Source organism: Coturnix japonica, chromosome 32, assembly GCF_054131305.1.
Source record: "Coturnix japonica strain WE chromosome 32, WE-NBRP24, whole genome shotgun sequence".
Lineage (NCBI taxonomy): Eukaryota > Metazoa > Chordata > Aves > Galliformes > Phasianidae > Coturnix > Coturnix japonica.
The window spans coordinates 5096856-5118352 of NC_140694.1; the positions used below are offsets into that span (position 1 = coordinate 5096856).

General features: G+C 45.6%; 1 long non-coding RNA gene across 1 annotated transcript; it reads right to left on the reverse strand.

Annotated features, from left to right (window-relative positions):
• Positions 1 to 5037: 5037 nt before the first annotated feature.
• LOC146755564 (uncharacterized) lies at positions 5038 to 9897 on the reverse strand. The gene is made up of 4 exons (XR_014938037.1): positions 9324 to 9897; positions 8859 to 9080; positions 8066 to 8109; positions 5038 to 5444 (listed from the first exon to the last, which is right to left on the reverse strand). It is a non-coding gene; the product is annotated as an uncharacterized LOC146755564 (long non-coding RNA).
• Between the last annotated feature and the right edge of the window lie 11600 nt (positions 9898 to 21497).

The window sequence follows — 21497 nt, forward strand, 5'->3', positions numbered from 1 at the left end:
TATACCAAAGTTGAGGAAGTATGGGATAGGTGATTGGACAGTGAAGTGGGTCGAGAATTGGCTGACTGGCAGAGTGCAGAGGGTTGTCGTTGGCGGTGCAGTGTCTGGCTGCAGGGCTGTAACGAGCGGCGTCCCCCAGGGGTCTGTGCTGGGTCCAGTCTTGTTCAACATCTTCATCAACGACCTTGATGAGGGGATAGTGACCACCCTCAGCAAGTTTGTGATGACACAAAGTTGGGAGGATTAGCTGACACACCTGAAGGCTGTGCTGCCATTCAGCGAGACCTGGACAGGCTGGAGAGCTGGGCAGTAAGACACCAGATGAGGTTTAACAAAAGCAAGTGTAGAGTCTTGCACCTGGGTAGAAATAATTGCATGCACCAGTACAGGCTGGGGGAAGAGCTGCTGGAGAGGAGCTCTGCTGAGAGGGACCTGGGCGTCCTGGTGGACGACAGATTGACCATGAGCCAGCAGTGTGCCCTTGTAGCCAAAAAAGCCAATGGCATCCTGGGGTGCATTAAAAAGAGTGTGTCCAGCAGGTCGAAGGAGGTGATCCTCCCCCTCTACTCTGCCCTGGTGAGGCCTCATCTGGAATATTGTATCCAGTTCTGGGCTCCCCAGTACAAAAAAGACAGGGATCTCTTGGAAAGAGTCCAGTGGAGGACCACAAAGATGGTGAAGGGCCTGGAGCATCTCCCCAATGAGGAGAGACTGAGGGAACTGGGTCTGTTTAGCCTTGAGAAAAGAAGGCTGAGAGGGGACAGGATCCAGGTCTATAAATATTTGAGGTGTGGGGGGCAAAGAGGTGAGGCCAGACTCTTTTCAGCAGTGTGTGGAGACGGGACAAGGGGAAACAGACAGAAACTGGACCATAGGAAATTCTGCACTAATGTGTGCAATAACTTCTTTATGGTGAGAGTGACAGCGCACTGGAACAGGCGGCCCAGGGTGGTTGTGGAATCTCCTTCTCTGGAGATATTCAAGACCTGCCTGGATGCTGAGCTGTGCGACGTGGTGTAGGGAACCTGCTTTGGCAGGGGGGTTGGACTCAATGGTCTCTGGAGGTCCCTTCCAACCCCTACAATTCTGTGATTCTGTGAATATCAATGGGGTGGTTTGGATGGGGAAAGACTACCCCTTTGAATGACCTTTTGTCAGGGCATGTCCTGGGATTCCTAGGATCCTCAAAATGCAGCACTGCTTCTGTCACTGAAAAATGGGGCCCTGTGTGGGACGGAGGGAGGGTCCATGAGTCCCTGGCCCACCTGACTGAGTATTTCCATGGTCTTAGCAAAGACATACTTACAACTTGAGAATGACAGTTAGCTGTGTTCATGGTGGCATGGCCACTTTTAATGGCCTTGAACTGTCTGAACATAACTGAAGAGGCTCAGGCTGATGCAAATCAGCTATTGAATGACAGTGTTGAAAAACTGGAAAGACAGGTGGCAGTTTTGATGGGAAAAAAACCTAATTCAATCATTCTCCTATGGAAGATCAGTAACAACTGTCTGGAGGACCATGGGGGCCCTGTACAAGGGAATCTGTATAAAATGGACTCTGTAAATGAAGGCACTAAAAGGTCAGATTTTGAGGTTCCATTTGGACTAGATCTATTTGAGATCTGACTGATTGTAACCCATAAATGAAAAAAAATAAATGCAGGATAGGCTGGTGGGAGTGCCCTGACCAGTGTCCAACCCCCCAAACCCTGCTGCCCATAATACAGCAGCTGAACTGATGGATATAGTACAGTGGTTTAGACAGAAACCAAGAGAGCATGCCAGCATAGCTGCTCTGGTTATGGGACATGGAGGCAGAAAGTGCTATGGTGAATGGACTGGAAATTTCAAAACTGACATCCATTACTACTAACCCTGCCCTCAGGCAAAGACTTTATGCTCTTGTCTGGAGGGCTTATCGCAATAAAGATTGGCGGATTTGCTGCGTAGACCGGTCAGAACTCAGATCTGCGTTGTGCTTCCTGCGGCACCAAACGCCCAACAGTGGCAGTTCCGTGTATTGGCCAGCAGGTGGCAGCAGAGACCACGGAAAGAACGTCTGCGGGACAGACCCTGGGGATCAGTTCTCTTTTGATTATAGGGGAAGAACACAAAGATGGAAGAGGAGGGAAGGGGGAAAAAAAAAAGAAAAAAAAAAATCAAACCAAAGCAAACAAATAAAAACTTCTCCAAACGTAGCAAACGTGAATGTCTGTCAATAAATTAATGAGTAATTAAATTGATATCCCTTTCCTGCCCCCCACCCCCAAACTTCTGAGATGAAAAAAAACCACTTCTTTTAGAAGAAAACAGAGTAGTAACAACTTCTGTACCTACATTCACCACTCTGAGATCCTGTCTGGGTCTCCCAAGGCTTGTAAATAACCACTGGGTCGGTTCTGATGTCGAGTGATTTGTTGTCAGTTCTCTCATGGTTCTCCGGTCAGTTCTCCGGTGCCAGGATCTGCCACAGGGCATTCTGACCACGGGCATCATGTTTCTACGCTGCCGCCTGCATTTAACAGGCAATGGGACTGCCCAGCATGTGCAAGGCAGCACCTCTTTCACACCACCAGAATGTTTAAGGCTGTTGGGATTGTTGTTAGCGTCCCATTAACACTGAGGCTAGAGATACCCTTAGGATTGACATTACTATTAGCATTACTTTGATGGTGCCCTATCTGGGTCATTTCCAGGAGATGTCAGGAGTAAGGCACAGTGTCAGGAGAAAAAGAACAGACTCTGTTACTTTATAAAAGTGATAATAGAGAGAGTTCATTGGAAAAAATACAACTCTTAAATAATGCAAAGCATGCTTCTGATTGGATGCAGGCATCATCTGGGCTCTGATTAATATTACTCTTAAGGTAAATATTATTGTTACCTTAATGATTGTTTTTTGGATTATGATCAGGGTTAAGGTTCCTTTTGCTACAAACTTCTAGCATCATTTTTGTTGTTACATTTGGAGTTAGGGACGATTTTAGAATCAGGGTAAGGGTTAGGATTAGAGTTACATTGCGGGTTATTGCTGTTATCTTTACAGCTCCTGTGAGGGTTGGGGTCTGGGTCAGGTGTTTAAAAATGAAATGAAAAAAGAATTAAAAAAATATATTGAAAGCTTCAGATTTCCTTAATCTTTGTGGGAATCATATAATGTACAACTCAGATCTATCTCTTCGTGCAGTGACTGCCTGTAAATTTGCTGGAGCCTAATATAATATGGCCTTGTGCTTTCCGCTAACTCACCTTCATTTCATTTTCATTACATTTGCTTGGTAGTCAGATTTTGGTGTGTGGATATTTTAAAACAATCTAACTGACATTAGCAAAAAATTAAAAATAAAATTAAAAAAAATGCACAACAGCATCAATTGTATCAATTTTTATAGATAAGATAAAGAAGAGCAGTTTCCCTTAGTTTTCTGTGCCTCTTTACTTTCTTACCCTCTCCCCTTGTGTGAGAAACTCTCAAAGTCAAAGATTTCTAGTTAGGCAAAGATGGCAGCGATAGCAGCAGTGCTTATTCATTACTGCAATACTGCGCGCACATCCCCTATTGGCAAGGGAGAAACTGCACACCAGTCAGTGAAATCAGTTCTGTTCTGTGCCCTAAACCCAATGCAGGTGATGCTCTCATGGCTCTCATTGGTTGAGCATCTCAGGCTCACAGACTCCTCGAGACTGTGGCTAGGATTCATTTCCATAGAAGGTCAATTACCAACCTCTTGTTTTTAGGTTTGCCTTGTACTTTTCTGCGGAGAGAGAAGGGCAGTGTTTCCAAAAGTCAGTACATTCATTCTGTCCTGTGCTGGGCTCTACCCACCCTGTATTTATCTTGTGCTTGTCTCAATTCTCCCCATGTCAGAATGCCCCCAGTCTGAACTTAACTCTGTTCAGCAACTTTCTTGGTGGAAAAACTACTTATACAGCTGTTTTACAAGAGGGTTATACATTCAGTTAGGGCCTACACTATGTACTGAAAATATAGGAAACCTCCACTGCAAAAACACAATCTACCTCTCCCATCTGTGCAGCCTTGCAGACCCAGAGCACGCCAGGTTATTTCTGCTTTCATAGCATTTGCATGCTGTAGGGTGAGCAAAAGGTTCTGCTGCTTGATTCTTCTGCAAGAGCTGCCTACCGGCAAATGGTTGCAGGGATGGAGGATGTGACAGAAAGCATTTGTCTCCACAAGAGCAGAGTTACATTCAGTGCAGAGTGTGAGAGTCAGGTTGGTGTGGAAAAGCACTGACACGCTGGGGATGATGCAGTGCTCACATGTCTAACACTCACAGACATTACTGTCAGAAGGATGGTGCTGTGTTGTGCTTCTACCTTTGGCAGCCCCTGGAGAAATGCTGTGGCACACAGAACACCTTTGTATTGCACTGACTGCTGCCATGCAGCATGGATTTAACACACCAAATCCAGAGGAGCATGACTGCATCTAACTGCCCTGAGAAAAACTACTGTAGCTGAAGAGATGAGGAGGCAGCTGCTCATCTGCAGAACAAGCAGCACTGCCAGACACTGGGCCAGGTGAGCACCTCCTGCTGCAGCGTGATGATGACAGGGCTGGAGATGATCTGCAAAGCCAGCTTCAAAGTGGGAGACATGAGTCAACATGGCAGGAGGACAGAGGTGTTAGGGAGCAGCCAAGGCATCAAAGAGTATCAAAAGGCTTTGAAAGGTATCACAAAGCGACAGCCAGGAAGACTGGGATTATCATGAGCAGCAACCTGGATGCTAGAGATTATTTGCTGCCATACAAAATGGTAGAGATCTTGCTGCTGACATCCCAAAGCCATGCAAAATGGGAACCCAGAGCTCTGCCTGCACGAACCCCACAGCCATAGCATTGCAAGCTGAGCTGCCTTGCTGTTTGTTGCATTCATCCCAATCCCTGTGAATGAAGACTCGGAATGCAGCCAAGGCGATGATTGAGCATGAGAGTGACTTTATTCAATAAAAGACAGGAGGGCTTGAGAGGTCAAGGGTGAAGATGGGACTCCTCTTGTCAAGATGAGAGTGGCTCAGAGCTGGTGCTGCTGCCTGGTGCCTGGGACTGGCAGCCTGACTCTAAGTCCCCATCTAAGATGCTCAGCTTCACCTCACTGATGCTGACCTGCTCCTGCATGGTGGTGCTGCTGTTGGGGCACTCGGGCTGTGCTTGGGATGGGCAGCACTGCAAAGGCGCTGGGTCTCAATCCAGGCAGGTGACTGCTGTGTCTGGCAGGCTCAGGTCAGGAGCTTCAGCAGAGCCAGGAGATATGAGAGCATGAACGTGGATGAGCACCTTGTGTCCATCACTGTTACCATGTGGAAGGCTGTCATCCGAATTGCAGCGATTTGTGCTTAATAAGAACTCTCCATTGATGGAAACACACTGCACATCACTACTTGGTTTGGATCTTTGGCGTTTACAAAGGCTCGAATTATCTAGGAAGGCACAGAAACACAAGGGTTAGTGTCAAACGTTTGCAAGTTGAATCATGCAAGAGGTTGTTGATACTTGGTAATAGAGTGGCGGCAGGACGAAGCAAATAAGCTTGAAGCAACAGAGCCACTGTCTTGAAAGTGATCCTCGTGCAGGTCCATAAGTTTTGACTCTGCCTGGACTTCATATGGGGTAGTATGACATCACAAAGGGGTGATATGATGTCACAAAGGGGCATTATGATGTCACAAATAAGCATTATGATGTCACAAAGGGGCATTATGATGTAACAAAGGGGCATTATGATGTAACAAAGGGGCATTATGACATCACAAATAAGCATTATGACGTCACAAAGGGCATTATGACATCACAAAGGGGCATCATGACGTCACAAAGGATCGTTATGACGTCACAAAGAGGCATTATGACATCACAAAGGGGCATCGTGACGTCAGAAAGGGGCATCGTGATGTCAGAAAGGAGCATTATGACATCACAAAGGGCATTATGACATCACAAAGAAGCATTATGACGTCACAAAGGGGCATTATGACATCACAAAGGGGTGTTACCATCACCCTGCGCCCAACTCCTCTCTCCCTCCTATTGGCTCCCTCTCCCACCAATCCCCGATCTCCCCTCCCCTTAGGCATTGAATTCTCTTCTCACTACCTCCTCCCAGTCCTCCCCTAGGAACAGAAACCATTCAGATTCTACAGCAAACTACAGCGTCTGCACTGCAAGAGCACACTGAACCACCTGCAACAATGAAACACGGTTTTGGAGAGTGGGTTTGAAAACACACTTTTAGACAGCTGTCTCCCTGTAGCCAAAAGGAAACCAAGCAGCAAAAGAAGAGTCCAGCCTGAAACATGCCCATGCTACTAGCCCAGGTTTTTCACAGTCAATGCAGAATCCATCCTGTTCATGAGGTGACAAATGACCAGTGGGTCTCCCCTTGCTCCACCCCTTCTCCTTCAAAGCCAGAAAAAGAAAGAAAAAACAAGCTTCTGTACAGCTGCCGTTATTTCTGACAGCGAGTGTAATCACAGAATCATAGAATGGCCCGGGCTGGAAGGGACCTCAAGGATCATGAAGATCAATCACCTCCCTGTCCCTGCTGGCCATCCCCTCTTCTGATGGAGCCCAGGGGACCATTTGCTCTCTGAGCTGCAAGAGCACGCTGATGGCTCACGTTCTGTTTTTCATCCACCAGGACCCCCAGGTCCTTCTCTGCGGGGCTTCTCTTAAGGACTGCTCCTCCCAGGCTGTAGAAATGCCTGGGATTCCTCCAGCCCAAGTGCAAAACCTTGCACTTTGCTGTCTTGAACCTCATTAGATTCACCTAGGCCAACCTCTCGGTTGAGCTCCCTCTGAATGGCATCCCTTCCTTCCACTGCATCAGCCGCACCACTCAGCAAACAGCAGAGGGTGCACTCCATTGCATCATTGGTGTCACTGATAACCATGTAAAAAAGCACTGGTCCCAAGACAGACTCCTGGATGACACCACTTGTTATCGGCCTCCACCTGGACACAGAACCATGAATCACCACCCTCTGTCTGTGGCCTTTCAACCAATCCCTTATCCACCAGGTGGTCCACCTGTCAAATCCACATCCCTCCAGTTTAGAGATAAGGATGTGGTGGAGGGCCATGTCAAAGATCTTGCTCAAGTCCAGGTCAATGACATCAGTTTCCTTCCTTTTGTCCACAAATGCCGTCACTCCATCATAGAAGAGCACCAGATTGGTTAGGCATGGCCTTCCCCTGCTAAAGCCACGCTGACTGTCTTGGATCACATGCTCATTCCTTATGTGATCAAGCATGTCTTTGAGGCGGATCTGTTCTTCACCATCTTCATCACAGTTCTACATTTGAATCAAATAATTGGTGTTGCTGTCACCAAGAAAACCTCTTTGTCTTCTACTCCTGCTGCACATCTGTGCTTTCACCAGAAGCAAAGGGAGAGGCCACCTCCTAGATCCAAATTTTAAGAAACCAACACCCAATAGGTGTCATCTGAAGTAAAATAGGAGAGAAATTAAGATGACTCTTTTGCATCCAGCTTGGATCACTCCCTCACTCAGGCACACCACCATCAGATCAAGGAGATGCTGCCTTCAGCTTAGAGACTGTATGGGAAATCACAGCTTGAACCTCTGATTAATCAGCTGAGGCAAGTGTTGGGCCAGCTGCGGGAGCACAGGTGAGAGTAATCTAGCTGTGCTCCCTGAAGGGGTGGACCTCGACTGCACCTCTTCTGAGACCTCACCTCATTTAAAGGCTGACCACCACTAAGGCAGAATCTCTTGGAGACTGCTCCCCAGTTGAGACTGCCTCAGCTTTCTGGTCAAGGCACCAACATTGGTGAGTTTTCCTTTGCTAATAATCTTTGACTATTTACCACCATCTTGGTTAACATCTTTTTACTAGCCACCCTTACAGAGACCAGAAGGGCTTGGGCTTCCAAACTCTCAGCAAGCATTTGGATCAGACAGCTTCCTGCTGGGGAGCCCCCTGCATCACTGCTGCCTCCTTTCGTACTGGACCTGCAGATGCTTCAGAGCTCATTAGCATGGACTTCCTTCCTCCCCTCAGCAGCTGCTCCTGCACTCACCTTCATTCCTACTCAGATACCGGCCGCTTCCAGCACCAGCTGACCTGCAAGACACAGAAAGGAAAGGTGGGAGTCATGCAAACGCAGAAGCCCAAGGCTGCGTCACCACCACGTATGGCAGCCTCGGGAAGTCAGCTGCAACTACATCCTTTGTCAGAATGGAAACAGGCACCGTCAATTAAGTGTGACCTCTGAACTCATTGCCACCATCAGAAATAGGCACTGAAATCGCTCACTTCACTGCAGCTGGTTACCTCCTGATTTTGGGTAAATGCGGACACTGTCTTGAGGGCTACCAGAAAAACGACATCAACTTCATTGTAGGTGGTTAAGCTTGGAAGCTGGACTTGAGCAAGAAAAGTTTCTCAGCTCAGAATCACAGAATTATCAAGGTTGGAGAAGACCTACAAAATCATCTGGTCCAACCATTACCAATACTTCCCGGATAAATCATACCTCTCAACACAACATCCAAACGTTTCTTGAGCACTCCCATGTTCGGTGACTCCACCACCTCCCTGGGCAGTGCTATCCAATGCCTGAATACCCTTTAGGGGAAGTAATATTTCCTAATGTCCAGCCTGAATCTTTCCTGGCACAGCTTAAAACCATTCCCTCTAGATCTATAACTGATCACACGAGAGAAGAGGCCAAACCCCAGCTCACTACAACCTCCCTTCAGGACGTTATAGAGAGTTATAAGGTCTCCCCTGAGCCTGCTCTTTTCCAAGCTGAACAATCCTAGTTCCCTCAGCAGCTCCTCGTAAGGTTTGTGCTCCAGACCCCTCACTACCTTCGTAGCTGAAGACGTTCCAGAACCGCAAGGTTTTCTTGCAGGGAGGGGCCCAAAACTGAATAGGTCAAACATCCTTCTCTCCATCATTGCTGTCGCGTGGAAGGCTGTCCTTGGAACTGCAGTGACTCATGCATCCTAACTGCACTCCATTGATGGAAGCACAACGTGCATCATTGCAACTTGCTGGTGGGTTCCTGTATTGGCAAGGGATCGATTCACCTGGAAAGAGTAGATACACAGCATTTAGCGTCAAACTTTCACTGTCCAAGGAGGCAAAGGCTTGGTGCTGCCTGTCAAGCAGGTTTCAAGCAGCTTGTGAGACTCATCTGGGAAAGACAGGAGTCAACCAAAGATGTCAGGCACGGGCTTGAATGCCAGAAGGAGGTACAAGCCCACTGAAAGCATGAATTCTACCTGTGTTGCTGACAAGCAGTGTTTTGAAAGCTGGATTTGCACCCTTACCTGCCAGGACCACGACTTCTGCTTCAGAGGGCTCCCTGGCACTGCTCTGCAGTTGGTGTTTGGCCACGGGATGGTTTGCCCAGGCAGAAGCAGGAACGCCAACTGCCAGCTGGTGACTCTGCCCTCTTACTGGGAGAACTCAGTCTGGAGAGAAAACAGAGCATGCTGTCAGTCGTGGTGCAGGATGAGGGAAGAGCTGCACCGAGCCCTTGCCAATAGTTGCCTGTTCCCGCCACTGCCTGCTTTCTGCTGAAACACAGCCTAGAAACACCCTCTGTTTCAAACAGCAGAGGATGCTTCCATTCCTACAGCTCAGCCCTCAAGTCCTGCTGGCTACATTCCTCTCAATGATTTCAAGCAAGATTCGGAGCATATGAGCAAAGGCTCCACAGCCGGACAGGAAAGGAGCTGGCAGGCGTAACTGCTTTCTGAGGAACCGTACAGTTATAAGGGAAGCTCAAAAGCATCCCTGACTCTTACATTAACACCTCCTCGGCCTCAGCTCACTGCCACCTTTAATTTCTAGTGCCAGCAAGTCTGACCAACAGCTCTGCTTACAGGAGAAGCACAATTGGTTTCAGGCACATGGCCCTGAAATCTGGAAAACCCCAAGATTTCCATGTACAGCCAGCACAGAACAGGATAGACGCCAGCATGGCTTTCTGCATCTTGTGACTGCCTGCCCAACCAGGAAGGAAAGGCACCTTGTGTGGCTCCACTGAGGCCATAGGGCAACTGTGTGTTAGTTGAATCCTCAAAGATATAATGGACAAAAAATAAACCAATAAAAATCATCCGAACAATGATGGTAGGGGCTGGAAAGGGAATTCCTCTTTCTTTATCTTTCAGATGGAAAATCAATGATTGCGTTGAAGTTCCTCAGTACAGCTGCAGGCCCTTCCTCCACTTGTATCTTGCTGCTCCGTGTTGCAACAGGAGAGCTGCTCTGGCCTCTCCTCTCAGCCTGTGCCGCCTGCACGGTGAGCAGCTTTGTGGATGGAGAGACCCACACAGACTTGGGCCCAGGCAGAGAACTGTGCCCTGCAAGGGAAAACCACAGCTAAGACAGAAAAGGAAGCAGCAGCACAGCCATCCCCATTCTGCATATCTCTCAGAATTGCTCATCCGAACCACTGGAAGAAGAGGAGCTCAAAATAACTGTGTGCTCAGAGGTATGCTCGTGGCAAAGGACACAGCCACAATTAAGAGCAGCTCACTGTATCTTAAGAGGCAAACAAAAAGCCTAGAAAAACTAGGGGCCAGAGATCTCAGAAAGCATCACTGCCACACTTCAATCAAGTTTCACCTGCTTGCAAAACATCTTAAGAGCAGTGATGGTTTTCTCTATGTAAGGCTTGGACACTCTCAGGACCCATCAATAGGGCACCATATTCTAACCTAAGCCCAGAAGCCTGCTGTCTCCTCAACAGTAACAGAATTTTCAAAGGTCTTGGAGAAGCCCTGGATTGGATGAAGCTGTCAGATTTAGATCAAGCTAATGGAGGAAGATGCTCACCTACTCCCTCTCCCATGGCTGGTGTGGATTTGGAGCAGAAAAGGACGTCTGTGTAAATAGTACTGTTGAAATATCAACTGGTAGAGCAGTGTTGCACATTGTACAAATCACAGTTGGACATCCATGGACAGCTGATGATAAAAGTAATTGTAGGGGAAGAGCTGGATGAAATATTGTTAAAAACAAATAATCATTTTAGCTGCACGTTTGTAAGCATTTCTTTTCATCCTTCTCAAAACAGTTTCATGGCAGAATAAAGAGGACACGTTCACACAGACATTTCCACAGCCAGACTAGGGAATAATCAAAGAATATCAACCAAAATGTGTTTCCTACCAGTTACATGAATCTTGAAGGTGAGTTTCTAGCCAGCAGCCTCGCAGCTGTACTCCCCTTTGTTGCAGTAATTCATTCCTGGATGTAAATCACATGTAGAAAAGTGTTGCTATGATACTAGATGACCAAGAAAGTCCTATAGCCAAAATGTTTTGCACCAGAGAGGCTGTCAGTTGATCCTCCAAATGCAAGACACACCAAATGAAGCGTTCCTTTATCTCTGGGATTCCAAGCATTTTCTCACCTCTGACTTTCACTTGGAATGTTGCTTTGTCATCTTTTGTTTCACAGCTGTAGCTCCCTTGGTCTTTCAGGGTCACATTTTTGACCATGAGCTTGCGGTGCGTCCCCTGGGAGATGATGGTTGTCCTCTGATCCTGCTTCACCTCTGTTTCATCTTTCTTCCATACGACAGCTCCGCTTGCAGCTGACACCTCACACACCAGCTCCAGGTCTTCAGAAGGACTGACTGATATTTCTGAAGTGGTTTTGGGCTTGCTGACAACATTAATGGCTTCATCTGAAGAAAAAAATAGAAAGTGGTTTACATCCTGACTCAGGCTTATTCAGCACAGCATGAAGATACAGTTAGAACTGACTGTAATGTCTCTGCTCATTACATTTGGGTATTCGAGTTTCACCTCTGGAGGTACTCACATACAAACGTCTGCTTGATTCTCCTGTGTAAGGAAAGAGTAAGTTCTATGCAGACAGTTCTTATTTCTTTTAATCAATTCTGTATTCTACACGTGTTCTTCTGAAGCTAAAATGAAGGCAGCTAAGTAACGTGTTTTCAATGCATGAACAAACCTATTCAACACCTTGTCTCTAAGCTAACAAGCAGCGTTTGAAGAGCACATCAGTATTTCATGCCCTTCATTCCATCCAGACAGAACCTGCCTGAGGAGCAAGCTGATGGCTGTCAGCTACAGGCAGACCTAGCTTAGCATTGCATTTCTTAGAGCAACAACTGTTGCTTTCAGTCACTGAATATACCAAGGCCAATTGCTATGCCAGGCACATTTATGGCATCAGTGAACAAATAATGAGTTAAAAATTGTAATAGACAGGAGTCATCTATTCTTGTAAAACTAGGTGACCAAAGAAGAACAGTCCCTCTAGAGTCAAGCTGTTTAGAACTAATAGCATCAATCAATGTCATGTAGATAGATTACTTCCCTGCCCTAAGACCATCTTGTGACCATTTGGTGCTCCTAATTAAGCCCTCTTGATGGCTTTTTTGTCTGAGCCATGTGACATTTTGTGATAGGAGTTACTGCTAGTGTTCCCTTCACTCTACACCAAAGTAGGAGGTATCCATTCTCAGGGAATCATGCAGGCTTCCTCTGTATTTGATGCTCAGAGACAGCCCCAGAACTTTTTAAATCTTAGCTTAGCTCTCATCCAATAATGTTCATCAAACAGTGCAACTTGTCCTTTGGGGATGCCTTTGTTCTGCATCAACCAGTTCCAACGGAGTCTTCTTGGCTTGTTTTAGATCAGTTTTTCAATAGATAAAGAAAGGGGCTTTGAATTACAAAGTGAAATTGCAGAATGCATGATTCTCAACCAAACAGAACGGGAGGTGGGATGCAGGGTGAATACCTGAGCCAACACCACCTGCAAGCAATCCTTCAATATCTTAGGAATCTCTAGCCATCCCAAATCCAGTGTTGGGCTTGATCTATCATCTCTGCTGAGTTTTTAGCCTGCTGATGGTGAGCATCATGATGGTGATGGGTGAGCAGTCGGACTAGAGGGTCTTAATCAACCTTAAGGATCCTGTGATCAGAGGAACTTGAATGTGCTTTTAAAGGTTACAAGAGCTGCACTGCAGCATGAGCATACACAGCGAAAGGTTTTCAGTAGAGCTTCGGTTCATAAATGAGGACTGGGTTATGGAAAATAGGCTCAAGAAATAAACCAGAAACCAGATCTTAACGCCAGGTTCTGTGAATGCAGCCAGCTGAATTTCACAGATATTGAATTTCAATGACAATTTCTTGTGTTATTTTACCCTCCAGCTCCACCCTGAACAGGAACAGGTCAGTGACAAGCATTACTCCTCCAGGCTTGACCTGACAGTGCTTTACTTGTACTATGAGCTAATGCCAGGAAGAGCAGGAAAAGAGTTTCATCCACGTGCCTTCTCCTTCCTTAGTAAAACCAGTGTGAAACTGCAGCCACGTCAGGCTGAAGGAGACGTCTCAGATGTCCTGCCTGGATGCAGGAGCTCACGTGTCAGAGGATGTCTGGCACGTCAAGTCTCATGGCAGTGCAGTGCATGACAAACTGCAACAACACTTTCCTGTGGGCTCCTTTGGGCACGAGGCCCAGCGGGTGACACACCTCTGGCTGCAGCTCATCAGAGCCTCCCAGCAGCCACGTGATGCCCATGGGAGAGACACAGCTGACCCGCACAGCAGATGATTTACCAGCTAGCTCTGATTTACAACAAGAGAAGATACAAGTGGCGATGCTGAATGGTGAAATACTGCGAGTGTGTGGCATAGGTATAAGATTTGTGAGCCTGAGGATGTTCAAAGTCAGGATGGACAGGGCTCAGAGCACCTGATGGAGCTGCGGTGCCCCTGTTCATTGCAAGGGAGTCCAACTAGCTGACCCTTAAGGGTCTCTTCCCTATCTATGAGATACACAAAAGCTGATTCTGCGGTAACCAAGCTACCAACAGCAGCTGTTTGTCTTACAGCTTGCCAACACAGATTTTAAAATAACAGCATTGATTACTCATTTGATAGTCACATTACAGTGCAAAGCACATGGAAACGTCCATCAGCTAATTCATTTAATTCTTTGGGCAGACCTGCCAGTATGAAATATTATGCTAACATGACAGAGAGAAGAAAAGCAAAATTAAGACTAGCTGACAAGCCGTGGCAGGAAGTTCTGCTCTCCATCAATTTAGTCCCGTTATTCAATTCTGTTTGGAGATGTCTCCATGACTCTCTGGAGTTTGTTCTTTGAGAAGAAGCAATTAAGTAAGCTCTCCAATGCCAAAGTGCATACACTACTCTAGGCCTTTCTTGTTTCTCCATGGATCAACAAGGGTGACAAGCCAGCAGAAGATGATGAAGAGCCTCATCATGCAAACTCATGCATTTTATCCCCCTCACAGATGCACTGACAACTTGCAGCATCATCCATTGAGACGTTGTGAATTTTCAGGGTGTGTTTCTTCCCCACAATGTGCAGTTCATATTTTTCACTGGCCTTGAGCTCCTTCCCATCCTTCATCCACTCCACAGTAGCGCCTGTGTCTGAAAGCTCAGCCTGCAGTTTGGCTTCCTCATGCAGCCGAGCGGAGATCTTTTCTACATCTTTGCTCTTATTGGTAAATCTCACTGCAGCACCTGTCAGGAGCAAAGGCCTCGTTATTTCAATTTAGATCAGGCTAACGTGGTCAATGTTTCCTGCAACATCTCTGAAAAAGTATCACCTTCTGTTCCTGCACTCATCATTGTGTCACTGCTGAGCAATTCAAGATATTTCATTTGGTCTTCTTGCCGGATTTACTTAGTAGAAATCAACCAAACATCTCCTTCTACTGATTAAGAATGCTCTAAACATGCTTCTGCAGAGGTTTCCACCCAATGACAAACAGGTCCTCCCATCATGAATGTTTATTTGTTCTATTTGGTCATGCAAAGCTGATTGATAGAGATATTATTGGAATGATTGCTCCCCTACTTCTAAATTATTCCAGTGCAATCAGAAAGGCTGTCTGAACCTGGAGCTGAAAGTACTGCTCTATGGTGATGCAGTGGTAAACCTGGTGACTGAATGCACTGGCCAAGAGCTGTGAACTGCAGACATTCATCAGCTGGCATGAAGCAATCTGGTTCAGATACCAAGCAGCTGGGTAGACTGGCTTACCCTACACTCAGTGCTATCATGTTTAGGTCATTACCGGGACTCACGTCAGTCCATGGGATGCAATTTCAGGTATTTGGTACAGTCAGTGAATGCCTGCAGCCCCAGTTCTAATCATCAGATCACAGCAACTATGCCTTGACTGTAAGAGGAAAGGAGAAGGATCAAAGCAAATACCTCTCACTCTCATCTTGGTGCTGACATCAACATTTTCGGCAACAAATTTCACTTCTGCTCCATCATCGTTCTTGGTGATGTTCTTTATGATTAGGCTGTGAGTAGTTGGATTCTCTTGATGATGCAGGTCTCGCTTTCCTGTAAGACTTTACCACTGAGGTACCAAGTGCTGCAACACATTGTTGTAAGATCAGTAGTAAACATGGCATCCCCTCCAGGTACAGCTTCACCAGCTGTTAGGGGGGATTTCACAGCCAGGACTGGTTCTGAGGAAGAACAACATGGATGTCTTAATGCTCTTTAGATGCAAGTCTGGTATCTCATTTAGAGATGGAAGATTAAATCATAGGTACATTTCTACTTCTCCCTTTGCATGAGTGCTGGAAGAAGCACTTCTATGCTTCAGATCTGTTACAGAAAGTTCTGCCTCTTGCACATGTGTGATATCAAAAGATAAGGATATTCATGTCTCTGTCACAGAAACAGAACTTGTATCACTTTAGTGGTAGCTGGAGGTTGACAGGAGAACTAGTAATAAAGGAAAGCCTTTGGTGTGTTAATGCACTACTATCCTTCAAGTCAAAGGAAACATCTTTAGGGAACCAACACAGCTGCTCAGCTCACACTGACCCATTTCCATTGGGGTTTTTGTGCTTACCAAGGTGCACGCTCCCTGGGAATTCCAGAGACGGGCTCTGTCCATGCGCATTGACTGCAGACACTCGGAACTGATCATCAGCCTCTTCAGACAGATTGCTCACCGTGAACTCTGGGATGGGGACATGAGACTCGTGGCACCTCACCCATGTGAAGCCAGTTAGTTTATTGCCTTCCACAATGTAGCCATCGATTGGAATGGGGCGTTACATCTTCGGAGGGGACCATGCCAGTGTCACTGAGGTTTCTGTTTTATTTTTCACCACGGGGTCAGCTGGGGGCTGGGTGGGAGGTTTTCTGGGAGCTGAACAGAAATAAATACAGAAATATTAGCATAAGGTCATGTAGGCTGGAAAAGACCTTCAAGATCAGCAGACTCAACTTTCAGCATGACCTACTGAGTCCCACCATTAACTACTGTGCTACCTGAGGACATACATGACAAGCTTATTCCTGCAGGTATTTGCATAGTGAATATATTCACCCTCTGGTTGCTTTAGAGCATTTTAGAGGTTAAAATCCCATCAGACTTTTTCACTATGTGCAGCCACTGATACAGGCAGGAGGCTGGGAATTACCTGATGGGCTCTAGTTACAGACTACTGACACAGTAAAGGATTGATTTCATTTCATTTTGGCCATCAGAAAGTTTGGTGTCTGGTTTCAGTCACCCATCTAGACTCCAATTATAATCATATGGAGAACAGCGCATTTAGGAGAACTCATCTCATCTTAATAAACCTGAATGAAATCACAGAATCATAGGATCACGGGAGGGCTTGGGTTGGAAGAAACCTTCAAGATCATTAAGTTCTAAACACCCTGCCATGGGCTTGCTGCCCACTAACCAGCTCAGGCTGCCCATCACCCATCCAACCTCGCCTTCAACACCAAGGACAGGCACCCACAGCTTCTCTGGGCAGCCTGAAATGGAAGCAATGAGCCACATGTTGAAGATACTCAAACATTCATGACTGTAGAGAGAGCCAAATACTCCATACATATTGCCTGCCTGGTCAATGGTATTAAAATGCCAACAACAGACTCATCCAGCTCATTGAAAATGGTGTGAACAAGGCGTACAGGATTCATCCAGCAGCTAGTTAGATCTGCAAAGTGTAAAAATAGGAAATCTCAATGCAATGCAATTTTCCCTCATAACATAAATAGACGCATAACTGTTTTGGGGTGCACTGTTACCAGCCTGTCAGTTGCTGTTGGTCAGTGCTAGATGCCAAAGGTCCCACTAACACAGCATGAAGCCGAAAGCTAGACGCTGGAATCAGATCTCCTGACCTTACCATCAGAAAACGAGATGTCATATTTTGCTCAGAGGTGCCTGCTTGTAGGAGGGACAGTTTCCGAGCTTTTTCTGCTCCAGGAACCAGCTCGAGCTTCAGAATTTAAACAGCAGTCAGAAATTAATCTGAGCTTTGTCACCTCCATCAAACAGAAGGAGTGGTTGGGTTCTACAGCTTTCCAAATCACTTAGAAACTGTCACAACAATCAGATGCCTACCTTTTCTTTTTGAACTTGTTAATACATAGAGCTTAATAGCATCAGAATGCCCCAAGCACTTCAGATAACACGACAGCTGTAAACCCTTCCTTAAGGATTCCTTTGTTTAACCACTGAGTAACTGTAATTCAGTGGTGCTGGTGGGAGAAGGGAAGTCCTAATCTTCCCAGATGGTGAATAGAGCTGATGTTCACATGTAGACTGGTGCTGCAGCACAGCCAGAAACCACTCATTTGGGAAACACAGCACCAAGAAAATAATGGGAATAGCTTCATAAAATCAAGCAGCTTCACCCAAATTTCATGTCAGGTCCATTATTCTTCCTATTTTCAGGAAGAAAGGTTTTCCCTTTTTCTTGTAGTTTTATTTTCTCTTCCTTTCATGCAAGCAGCTTTGTAGCTTAAAAAATTGTTTTCTAATCACCTCCTGGTGTGGACAAATCACACAGGTTTGACTCCATGTTTTACATCGTTAGCATTTTATATTTGTTCCAGTATGGAACTGTACAGCCATAGAATGGCCTGGGTTGAAAAGGATCTCAAAGATCATCCAGTTCCAACCCCCTGCTATGTGCAGGGTCACCAACCACCAGACCAGGCTGCCCAGAGCCACAATCCAGCCTTTCCTCATAGGAGAGCTGCTCCAACCCTCTGATCATCACAGTGGCCCCTCCTCTGGACCCACCCCAACAGCACCACAACCTTATTGTCCACAGAAAGCATATAACCCTCATTCAATTGCCCTTCCACTCAGCTTAGAGCACTACTAAAACCAGCATCTTCACCTTAGCTCATCACACTGCTGCAGTTCCTTTTACAAGGATTTCACTGGCAAAAATTAAATCAAAGCCATCACAAGGGATTTAGCACAGTTACGTGTTACTGGCTACGAGAGCTGTCAGCACAGTCACCTGTCAGGCTTTGCTGCTGTTCTCTTTATGTAGAGGCACAACAAGGTTCAGACACCTCACAGTGCAATTCTCACTTGGACTGTAAAGAAAAAGGAGGCTTGAAAAGCAGCGTGTGGAAAACAAAGAAACAAGAATTAGAACAACAGTGGGGCCATGGCACTTGTAGGAATTGTTCTGCCTTTAACAGCAGAGCTTTTCAAGAAGTATGAGGGCATTGCAAACCAGACCAGTTTGGACAGATTAACAACTGCAAGTAGTGGGTTCCAAAATTCCAGACATGAAATCAAAGATAGAAAAACTCTTCACATTTTCATCTCTCAATTTTTCGTACATTGTGCATTACAGTGCAAACAAGTCTTCACATACAACTGGGAAGCTAAAGACAAGTCTGACAAAATAGACTGCACAAAAATGATGGATAATTAACAGAGCAAATTGCTCTTTCAAAAACAGAGTTTATGTCTTCTGGTCATAACACTTCAGAAGCCTCAGAGGCTTCTTATCCTTTGTATATTTTCATTAATCGTAGATTTTGTTTTCATTCAATGTGACCTCACTAAACAAATATTGTCTAAGACCATGAGTATCACATAAATGTGCAGATCTCAAGCTGCTCACTTATCTAGTACCCTTGGCATGATGCTTTATTTTCCTCAGCTGATCATCTAGATTGTGCCTGTTGATTGTGCAACAACAGCCTGTTGGTCTCGATTACCTGTGAGAGGCTCTAACTTTGGCCAGGAAAAATCATTTGAGGACAAGTAATTCTCTTGGAATCAGTAAGGCAGTCTTCCCATTCTTTCTTACCAGCACCCATCTTACATGTTAATAAAGGATTCTGGAAATCAGTTTGAAGATCAAGAAACAATTCAGTTCAAGCATATGCAATCACAGGATTTGTACGTCACCTGCAAAAGTCATTTTATTCTATCCACAATCTCATCCTACATGCAGTTCCTTAGAGGGTTCCTTAGGCACACCAACCCCATGCTCCTATTACAGACCCTTGCATAAGACAGGTGATATACCTACAAGATTATCTACAGCTTAGACTATGAAAACAGGGAGTCTAGCTAGAGAAAATAATCTACCTGTGCTTCTGAGCAATCTGTTAACCACTCTCATACAGTTCAGGCCAATCCAAACAAGATGCAATGACATGTCAGCCACAGAAACAGCTTGATTTTAAGGAGTTTGTTTGGACAAGCCCCTGTTGCATACGGTGGTCAAACATGCATTACTTGGGGGCACATTGTATTTGATTTAACACATCCTCTTACCTTTGGCTTTGCACAGAGTCCAAAGTCTATCAGCTTCAAATTGTCAATCAGCAGATTTTCCCGGTGGATGAGAAAGCAGTCAGGAATGATTTCCACCCAAATGCCCAAGGAAACATCTTTTCTCTTCTCTTCTTTCCTGCTGTGGACAGTGGTTCCCAGTCTACTCAAAACTCGCTCGCTCTCGCTGTCTCAGAGGTCTTCACTGACTGCTGGCAAGTTCCCATCTTCCAATATCCCAGGTGGGAAATACTAGCTTGTATCTGTTGGAAAGGACCTGGGGACTAGGAGGACAAGTGGTGAGAGACCACAGGCTGAATGCAAGCCAGCAGTGTGCTCTGACAGAAAAGAAGTACAACAAGATCATCAGCTGCATTAAAAAGCAGCACAACCAGACCAGGACAAGTCATTCCTGCTTCAACACTCATTGCACCACATCTACAATACTGTATCTGGTTTTTGGCCAGGAAGGATAACAACCTGAAACAAACTCTGAAGCAAGTTCTATGGATGACCTCCAGCCTGTGCAGGGGGCTGAAGCTCCCACTCAGAGAAGAGAAGCTGGGGAGAATGATCTTTGTGACAGAAAATCCATTGCATGGGGCCAGAGGAATGCATCTCACCCCATACCCTCTGTACAGCCACCATTTGTTTAAAGGATCACTCTTCCTTGAGGCACAAAACTAGAGCAGGTTACACAACAGACTGACACCACAAGGGCTTCTCTCTAGATACAAACTGCAGCAAAGAGCATCACAAAAATGTGAAACCAACACTCAGATCAGATCTGTGTCTCTGCTCCGCTCATTAGGAGCATCATGTTTTACTCCCCTTTCAGAGGAAGATACTTCTTCAAGGATAACAAAATCCAGCTCAGCTACAGAACACAGTACCACATAGCAATAAATATCTAACATTTCCTGTAGGGAAAGAATCCTAAGCACAAGTTATTGTCTGAGTTTCAGCTGGGACTGAATTATCTTCTTCAGTGTCTGATATAATACTACGTTTTCATTCTAGAGAAACAATGGAGGTAGCGCAGTGATGCTTACAGTTGCTGCCAGGCAGCGTTGTACAGAGCCACAGTCAATCTCAGCTGAGAGCCCAAGGAAGTGAGAAGGAACAGAACTAGGACAGCTGACTTAAACTGGCCAAAGGATATTCCATACTATATGACATATTGTGGAAGGAGTTTTGAAGGGGGTATAACTTCATGTAAATCTCTTCCACTACTAGGAGGCTAACTGGACACTGATTGGTAGGTGGTGAGCAATTGCTTTTGCATTCATCATAACTATTATCCTTTTCTCTATCTCAGTACATAATTCTATCTCAACCCATGAGTTCTACTTTGTGTTACTTCTCCCCCCTTCAGTTCTCTCCTGCAATCCACTGGAATGGAGTGGAGTACTGTAACTCTCTCTGCCAACAGAAAAATAAAAACACATTCATTATTATTTATGGAAGACTGACTGCAGTTCAGGCTCACTGGTTTCAGGTCTCTGGGCATAACCCTGACTGTGAACAGAAGCAATTGCTGAAACAGTCTGTCAAAAAAAGACTGGAGCTTCCTCTTCCAAAAGGCGGTCCTTAGAAACAATGCAATCAAACAGCTTCCCTGTAAGATAAGGTTATCTGAAAATGCATTTAGAGAGTATCAGAGAAAGATAAGTAAGAAAGACAGCACAGAAAGCAGAAACTATTTCTTACCTCTATGACTATAAATATTTCTTTGATGTCTCTCTTACGTGATCCAATGGGCAAACATGTTGATGACTTCAGTTCTTCATGGCATCAATTTCTGTTTTAGCATGAGGCAAGTCATCCTTAAGAGACCATAAAAGCAAGCGATGAAATCGCTAACTACTGTGACATACCAGGTACCACATCT